Source organism: Sapajus apella, unplaced genomic scaffold (genome assembly GCF_009761245.1).
Source record: "Sapajus apella isolate SASKATOON/1434 unplaced genomic scaffold, GSC_monkey_1.0 scaffold842, whole genome shotgun sequence".
In the NCBI taxonomy this organism is placed as follows: Eukaryota; Metazoa; Chordata; class Mammalia; order Primates; family Cebidae; genus Sapajus; species Sapajus apella.
Genome location: NW_022437768.1, coordinates 12002 through 18508, shown reverse-complemented (window position 1 = coordinate 18508; position 6507 = coordinate 12002). Strand labels below are relative to the sequence as shown.

General features: G+C 51.2%; 1 pseudogene across 1 annotated transcript in view; it reads right to left on the bottom strand.

Moving 5' to 3' along the window:
- Positions 1–668: 668 nt before the first annotated feature.
- Positions 669–6507, bottom strand: part of LOC116546391 — an 8672-nt pseudogene continuing 2833 nt past the window's right edge. The window contains exons 3-5 of the transcript XR_004266698.1: positions 2478–2577; positions 2092–2268; positions 669–1161 (exon numbers count right to left, since the gene is read on the bottom strand). The product of XR_004266698.1 is annotated as a phospholipid phosphatase 2-like (transcript). The remainder of the gene's footprint in view (positions 1162–2091; positions 2269–2477; positions 2578–6507) is intronic.

Genomic DNA, 6507 nt, shown 5'->3' with positions numbered 1-6507 from the left:
TGCATGGAGGCAAGTCCGTGACGTTCAGCTGGAGTTCGGCAGGGTCTGGCTCACCTTCCTTCCTGTCCATCAAGAGCAGGGTCTCCATCTCGGCCTCTTGGGTGGGGCTCCCAGCTGGAGTTCTGCAGGGATTTGGTCACCTTCCTTCCCATCCACCAAGGGCAGGTCTCCATCGTGGCCCCTTGGGTGGGGCTCCCAGGCTGCACTTTTGCCCCCAGGGCTACACCACCCTTCCCGTAGGCTAAGGCCTAATAGGAACACCCTGCAGGGTGAGGGAATAAGAGAGGTTCCAGGTGCAAACAAAACATCAGCAGATACTTAAGTTACCGCCTGTACAAAAAACAAATGTACCCTTTACCCTCCTGTTGAAAAAGTAAGCTCTGTGTGTTCTGCCATCCCTTCAGGGAAACAAGCCCCTGAATTACCCATTTCAGAAGCATGGCCCCCAGGTGCACGGGGTGAACATGAGCAGAGGGGAGGGGTGTGCTAACCCATCTGACCCTGGGCCCCAGCACCGTGCAGGGAGATACGCGAGGGGCGGGCTTGGCTGCTTCCCTCCACTGTCACAGCGAGTGAGTCGGCCTGACGCCTGAGCTCCGCGGAGCCCTCTGATGGGAGGAACCCTGTCCCAGAACGGCCATAAGGAACAGAGGCACTGAGACCACTCGTCAAACCAATGCCCCATTTTACTAAAAACCACATGTACATTACATTTTACAAAACAGCAACTATCTGAACTTTCAGTTCCTTCCTTAACCCCATAAAAGAATGGGGATATTGGGGAGCTATGGGAACAGGTCCCCCTCCAAATGCTCAGGGCTACCTAGGCCTCCCCAGACCCCTGGTCCAGTGCAGGGCAGGGGGCAGCAGAGCCTGCTCACTGCTCCCGTCAGCCCAGGGTTCCTGGAGTCCATCCGGAGCCCTCAGTGCCTACCCAGGGCCAGAGGGAACACCTGCGGGGGCAGCCTCAGCTGGACTCACAGCCACCCCCTGCCTGGGTGGCATCCAGCCTCAGGAGGAGGAGTGCGGGTACCCATAGTGGCTGTGGTCAGTCTCGCCCAGGGTCACTGTCAGTGACAGGCTGGGCTTCCATTCCAGCTCCTCCTCCTTCAGGCAGTGATGTGGGGTTCGGGCTTTGAAGAAGTCTGAGATGTAGCCGACCTGACAGAGTGCAGGAAGGTGAGACTGGGCAGGGGCTGGGCAGGCACCAGGGACATGGGCATGGGCAGGAGGGGGAGGAGCAGGGTCCCAGGTGGGCAGTGAGAGAAAGAGTGCCTGAGGAGGGAAGAGATCCCTCTTAGTGGAGAGCACTGGGGTGCTGACAGGCCCAGGGAAGGGCTGCAGTGTGCAGGCAGGAGACCCAGGGAAGGAACTAGGGGAAGAAGGTGTCCAGGGAAGGACTGGGTTTAGGCAGAGGGGTCCCAGGGGAGAAATGGGGGGAAGGGAGGGGCCCCCAGAAAGGATTGTGGTTGAGGGAAGGGGTCCCAGGGAGGAATGGGCAAAGGAGGGGTCCTAGAAAGAACTGGGGTTGGGGGAAGAGGTTCCAGGGGAGAAATGGGGAGAAGGGAGGAGTCCAGGGAAAAACTGGAGTTGAGGGAAGGGGTCCCAGGGGAGGATGTGTGGGGGGAGGGAAGGGTCCTGGGATGGACTGAGGTTGGAGGTCCCAGACGAGAAATGGCGGGAAAAGGGGGTCCCAGGGAAGCACTGGGGTTGGGGAAGGGGTCCCAGGGGAGGAATCAGGGGGAAGGAGGGGTCCAGGGAGGGACTGGAGTTTGGGGTAGGGGTCCCAGGGGAGAAATTGGGGAAAGGAAGGGTCCCAGGGAAGGACCAGGGTTGGAGGAAGGGGTCCCAGGGGAGGAATCAGGGGAAGGGGGGTCCCAGGGAAGGAGGGGTCCAGGGAAGGACTGGAGTTTGGGGTAGGGGTCCCAGGGGAGAAATTGGGGGAAGGAAGGGTCCCAGGGAAGGACCAGGGTTGGAGGAAGGGGTCCCAGGGGAGGACTCCGTGGGGCAAGAGTGTGCAGGGAAGGACCAGGGTTGGGCAGGGAGTGGTCTCTGGACAGCACAGGGGGTGAGTCAGGGTCAGAAGCTCACAGTGAGGCCAGCCATCAGCACTCCCTGCAGGAGGCCAGCAAGGACGTCGCTCCAGTGGTGTTTGTGATCAGACACGTGGGTGTAGCCCACATAGAGGGCAAAGGCCACCAGGAAGAACTGGACAGTGGGCCGCAGCAGCCGCGCCCACTTCCAGCAGAGCCGTGCCTGCACGTAGAGCTGGGACGGGAGAGGGTGTCTCAGCCTGTGCCCTGCCAGGCCCTCCCACACCCACAGCACAGATGGCAGCTCCGAGGCGGGAGGCACAGAACCGGCCAGCCCAGGGCATCCTGTCTTTACAAACAAGTCAGTGAGTGCCCCCATCACCACCACGACCCACCCATTTTACAGCTGGAAAAACTGAGGTCCAGGGAAGGGAGTGACTTGACAGGCGAGCCCCGGAGAAATGGACTCATCGCCAGGAACACCATGCAGTACATTCCAAAGGAGGCGTATCCTGAGTAGAAAGACAACCTGAGGGAGGAGAGGCGGCAGGTCAGAGGGCAGGTGGCTCACTCAGCATCCTCCAGCCTCCCCTCACCCCCGCCCCTCCAGCAGAAGGGAGGGTTCAACACGGGAGCTGCCAACATTACAGGCCACCAAATCCCAGGAGCACAGGCTGCTCCAGTTATCTGATGATGGAATCAGAGTCTCCAGTTGGGGCTGTGGCATGAGACGCCTCACTGGTGAAGACTCTGAGGCCTGAACCCAACACCCAGGGCAGATGGTAGTGTCCAGCAAGCAGGTAACACCAGTTTCATTTTCACCGTGTTTCTTTTCAGCATTTTCTCCCATCTGTGGAACTGAGGGGAGATTTCTTTTTATATAAATTAGATATCCTGTGAAGGACATGAATGAAACACAGAAAACAGGAAGCAACAAAAACCTGGCAAAAAGACGGGGTTTCACCATGTTGATCAGGCTGGTCTTGAACTCCCGACCTCAGGTGATCCACCCACCTTGGCCTCCAAAGTGCTTGGATTACACGTGTGAGCCACCACACCCGGCCACAATCAACTTTTTTGGACCTAATCAAAAGCTTGCAGGAACCAGAGGAACCCTTGATTAATATAATCCAGTTGAGGCTGGGCACAGTGGCTAAGGCCTGTAATCCCTGCACTTTGGGGGGCCGAGGCAGGCAGATCACAAGGTCAGGAGATTGAGACCAGCCTGACCAACAGGGTGAAACTCCATCTCTACTAAAAATACAAAAATTAGTCAGGCGTGGTGCCACATGCCTATAATCCCAGCTACTCGGGAGGCTGAGGCAGGAGAATCACTTGAAAACCTGGGAGGTGGAGGTTGCAGTGAGCCAAGATCATGCCACTGCCTGGGCAACAGAGCGAGACTCCATCTCAAAAAAAACAAAGATAATCCAGTTGGATCTCAGAACAAATAGCTTTGTGGCATTTTAACTCATCCTGGTCCCCCTCCCACTGCCTGGACTGTGGTGGCCTGAGGGTAACAGACCACAAGCCCAGCACAGGCTCCAAGAAGGGGCCTTATTTGCAACTGCGAACTGGGGTATGGCTCGAGGGCTGGCCTTGATCTCGCCCAACTAGACATTCTCCCGGTGCTGAGGTGCTACCTGGAGGACATTTGTAGAAAACGTTTATAAGAAATTTGTTAGTCTCTGCAGCCTGGGGCCACAAGAGCAGATGAGGCAAAAAACAGACGAGCCAAACAGCGTAGGAGGAAAGGCCAGGGAATAAAACGCTCTGGGGAATGAAGGCTTGGAACCTACAAGACCAGAGCAGTGCAGGAGCTTGGAAGAGGCCTGCGAGGGCCCTGCGCTCTCACATCGGGCTGGCCTTCCAGCTCTGCACAAGCAGGAAGTGAAAGTGAAGGCAGAGAAAACCTGTTTCACCGTGGAAGGGCTGACCCCACAACCACGCAGATCCCTTCTACAGACTCGGGAGGGTGTTGTGTTGTTTTTTTTTTTTTTTTTTTTTTGGTTCCAGATGTTTAAAGAAATCTCTGTCCTATCACTAGCTGGCCACCAGGCTAAAAGAACAGGAGGAAATGGCCACTCATGACAAAAGATAGAGACTTGACAATCAGAAGTCATTAAATAACCACTGCAGCAAACAGCAAGAACACACCCCGGGTAGGAGGGAGACTCCTATTTCCAGAGTGGCCACATTATAATATTCTCAACACACAGTTTAAAACAAAACAAAACAAAACAGGTTGGGCGCTGTGGCTCACACCTGTGATCCCAGCAGTTTGGGAGGCTGAGGCAGGCAGCTCGCCTGACGTCAGGAGTTTGAGACCAGCCTGGCCAACGTTGTGAAACTCTGTCTCTACTAAAAGTACAAAACTTGTCCAGGTGTGGTGGCACATGCCTGTGATCCCAGCACTCAGAAGACTAAAGCAGGAGAAGCATTTAAACCCAGGAGGGGGAGGTCGCAGACAGCAAAGATCACACCACTGCACTCCAGCCTGGGTGACAGAGTGAGATTCTGTCTCAAAAAATAAAATAAATAAAAATAATAAAAATGAAAATACAAAAATTAGCCAGGTGTGGAGGTACACACCCATAATTCCAGCTGCTGGGGAGGCTGAGACAGGAGAATTGCTTGAACTCAGGAAGTGGAGGTTGCAGTGAGCTGAGATCGAACCACTGTACTCCAGCCTGGGCAACAGAGCCAGACTCTGTCTCAAAAAAAAAAGAGAGAAAAAGATTATTTAGCCTGAAAGGGCTGGGGGCTCACACCTGTAATCCCAGCACTTTGGGAGGCCAAGGCAGAAGGACTGCTTGAGCCCAGGCATTCCAGATCAGCCTAGGCAACATGGTGAGACCCTATTTCTAAAAAAAAAAAAAAAAAAAATGTAAAAACCAGTCAGATGTGGTGATGTATGCCTGTAGTCCCAGCTACTTGGAAGGCAGAGATGGTTTGAGCCCAGGAGTTCAAGTCCTGGGCAAAATTGCAAGACCCTCATCACTGAAAGAAAAATTAAAGGAAAAGAAAAAAAAAAGACAGTGACAAGGAACTGAAAAAGGAAGACATAACCTGGGCAACCCTAAACAAAATAACAGAGGTCCTTTCTTATCAGTAATTACACTGACTATAAATAGATTAAACACTCCAACTGAAAGTCAGAGATTCGTTAAATGCCTTAATTCAATAAAAAGATTAACATAGGCTGGAAAAAAATTAAAAAAAAATAAAAAGTCAGAGATCTGGCTGGGCGTGGTGGCATACACCTGTAATCCCAGCAGTTTGGGAGGCCACAGAGGGTGGATCGCCTGAGCTGAGGAGTTCAAGACCAGCCTGGGCAACATGGCAAAACCCTGTTTCTACAAAAAACATAAATAAACCGTAGCTGAATGTGGCAGCCAGTCCTAGCCACTCAGGAGGCTGAGGCTGGAAGATGGCTTGGCCTGGGAGTCCAAGGCTGCATTGAGCTGAGATCACTGTCCTCCAGCCTGGGTAACAAAGTGAGTCTCTTTCTCGAAAAAATCAGAGACTGGACAATACATAAAAAACATGGCCCAATTTTATGCAAGGTATAAGAGACTTACTTTAGAGTCAGAAGCATAAATAGGTTGAAAGTACAATATTGGAAAAAAAAATATTCCATGCAAACAGTAACGAAAATAGAGCCAAAATAGCTATATTAATATGAGACAAAATGGACATCGAGACAAAAATTGTTGAGACAAAACTCATATGTATCATTCTATGATGATGAAAGGGTCAATCTATCAAAAAGATATAGCAATTATAAAGGTAAATGTAGTAAACCACAGAACTCCAAAATACATAAAGCAAAAATGGACAGAACGTTACAACATGAACTTCCAAAACACAAGAATGCACTAACTGTGTTCAATCAGTAAAAACATACAAAAACAATTTTGTTTTTATTCTATTTACTTACCCTCTTTTTTCTTTTTTTTCTTATTTTTTTTTCCTATAGTTTTTTACTTTATTGAAAATCAATCTATCAACAGCATCGTAAGAGGGGGATGAAAGATTAAAACAGAAAAAAATGAAAAATCAGTCTATCTTATCTTTGTCTGATGGGAAGGAAGCAGCAGCAGGCTTTATTTATTCAATTAACTCTTTTTTGAGACAGAGTTTTTTGGGTTTTTTTTTTGAGATGGAGTTTCACTCTTGTTACCCAGGCTGGGGTGCAATGGCGTGATCTTGGCTCACCGCAACCTCCGCCTCCTGGGTTCAGGCAATTCTCCTGCCTCAACCTCCTGAGTAGCTGGGATTACAGGCACGTGCCACCATGCCCAGATAATGTTTTGTATTTTTAGTAGAGACGGGGTTTCACCATGTTGACCAGGATGGTCTCGATCTCTTGACCTCGTGATCCACCCGCCTCGGCCTCCCAAAGTGCTGGGATTATAGGCTTGAGCCACAGCACCCGGCCCCAATTTTTTTTTTTTTTTTTTTTTTTTTTTTT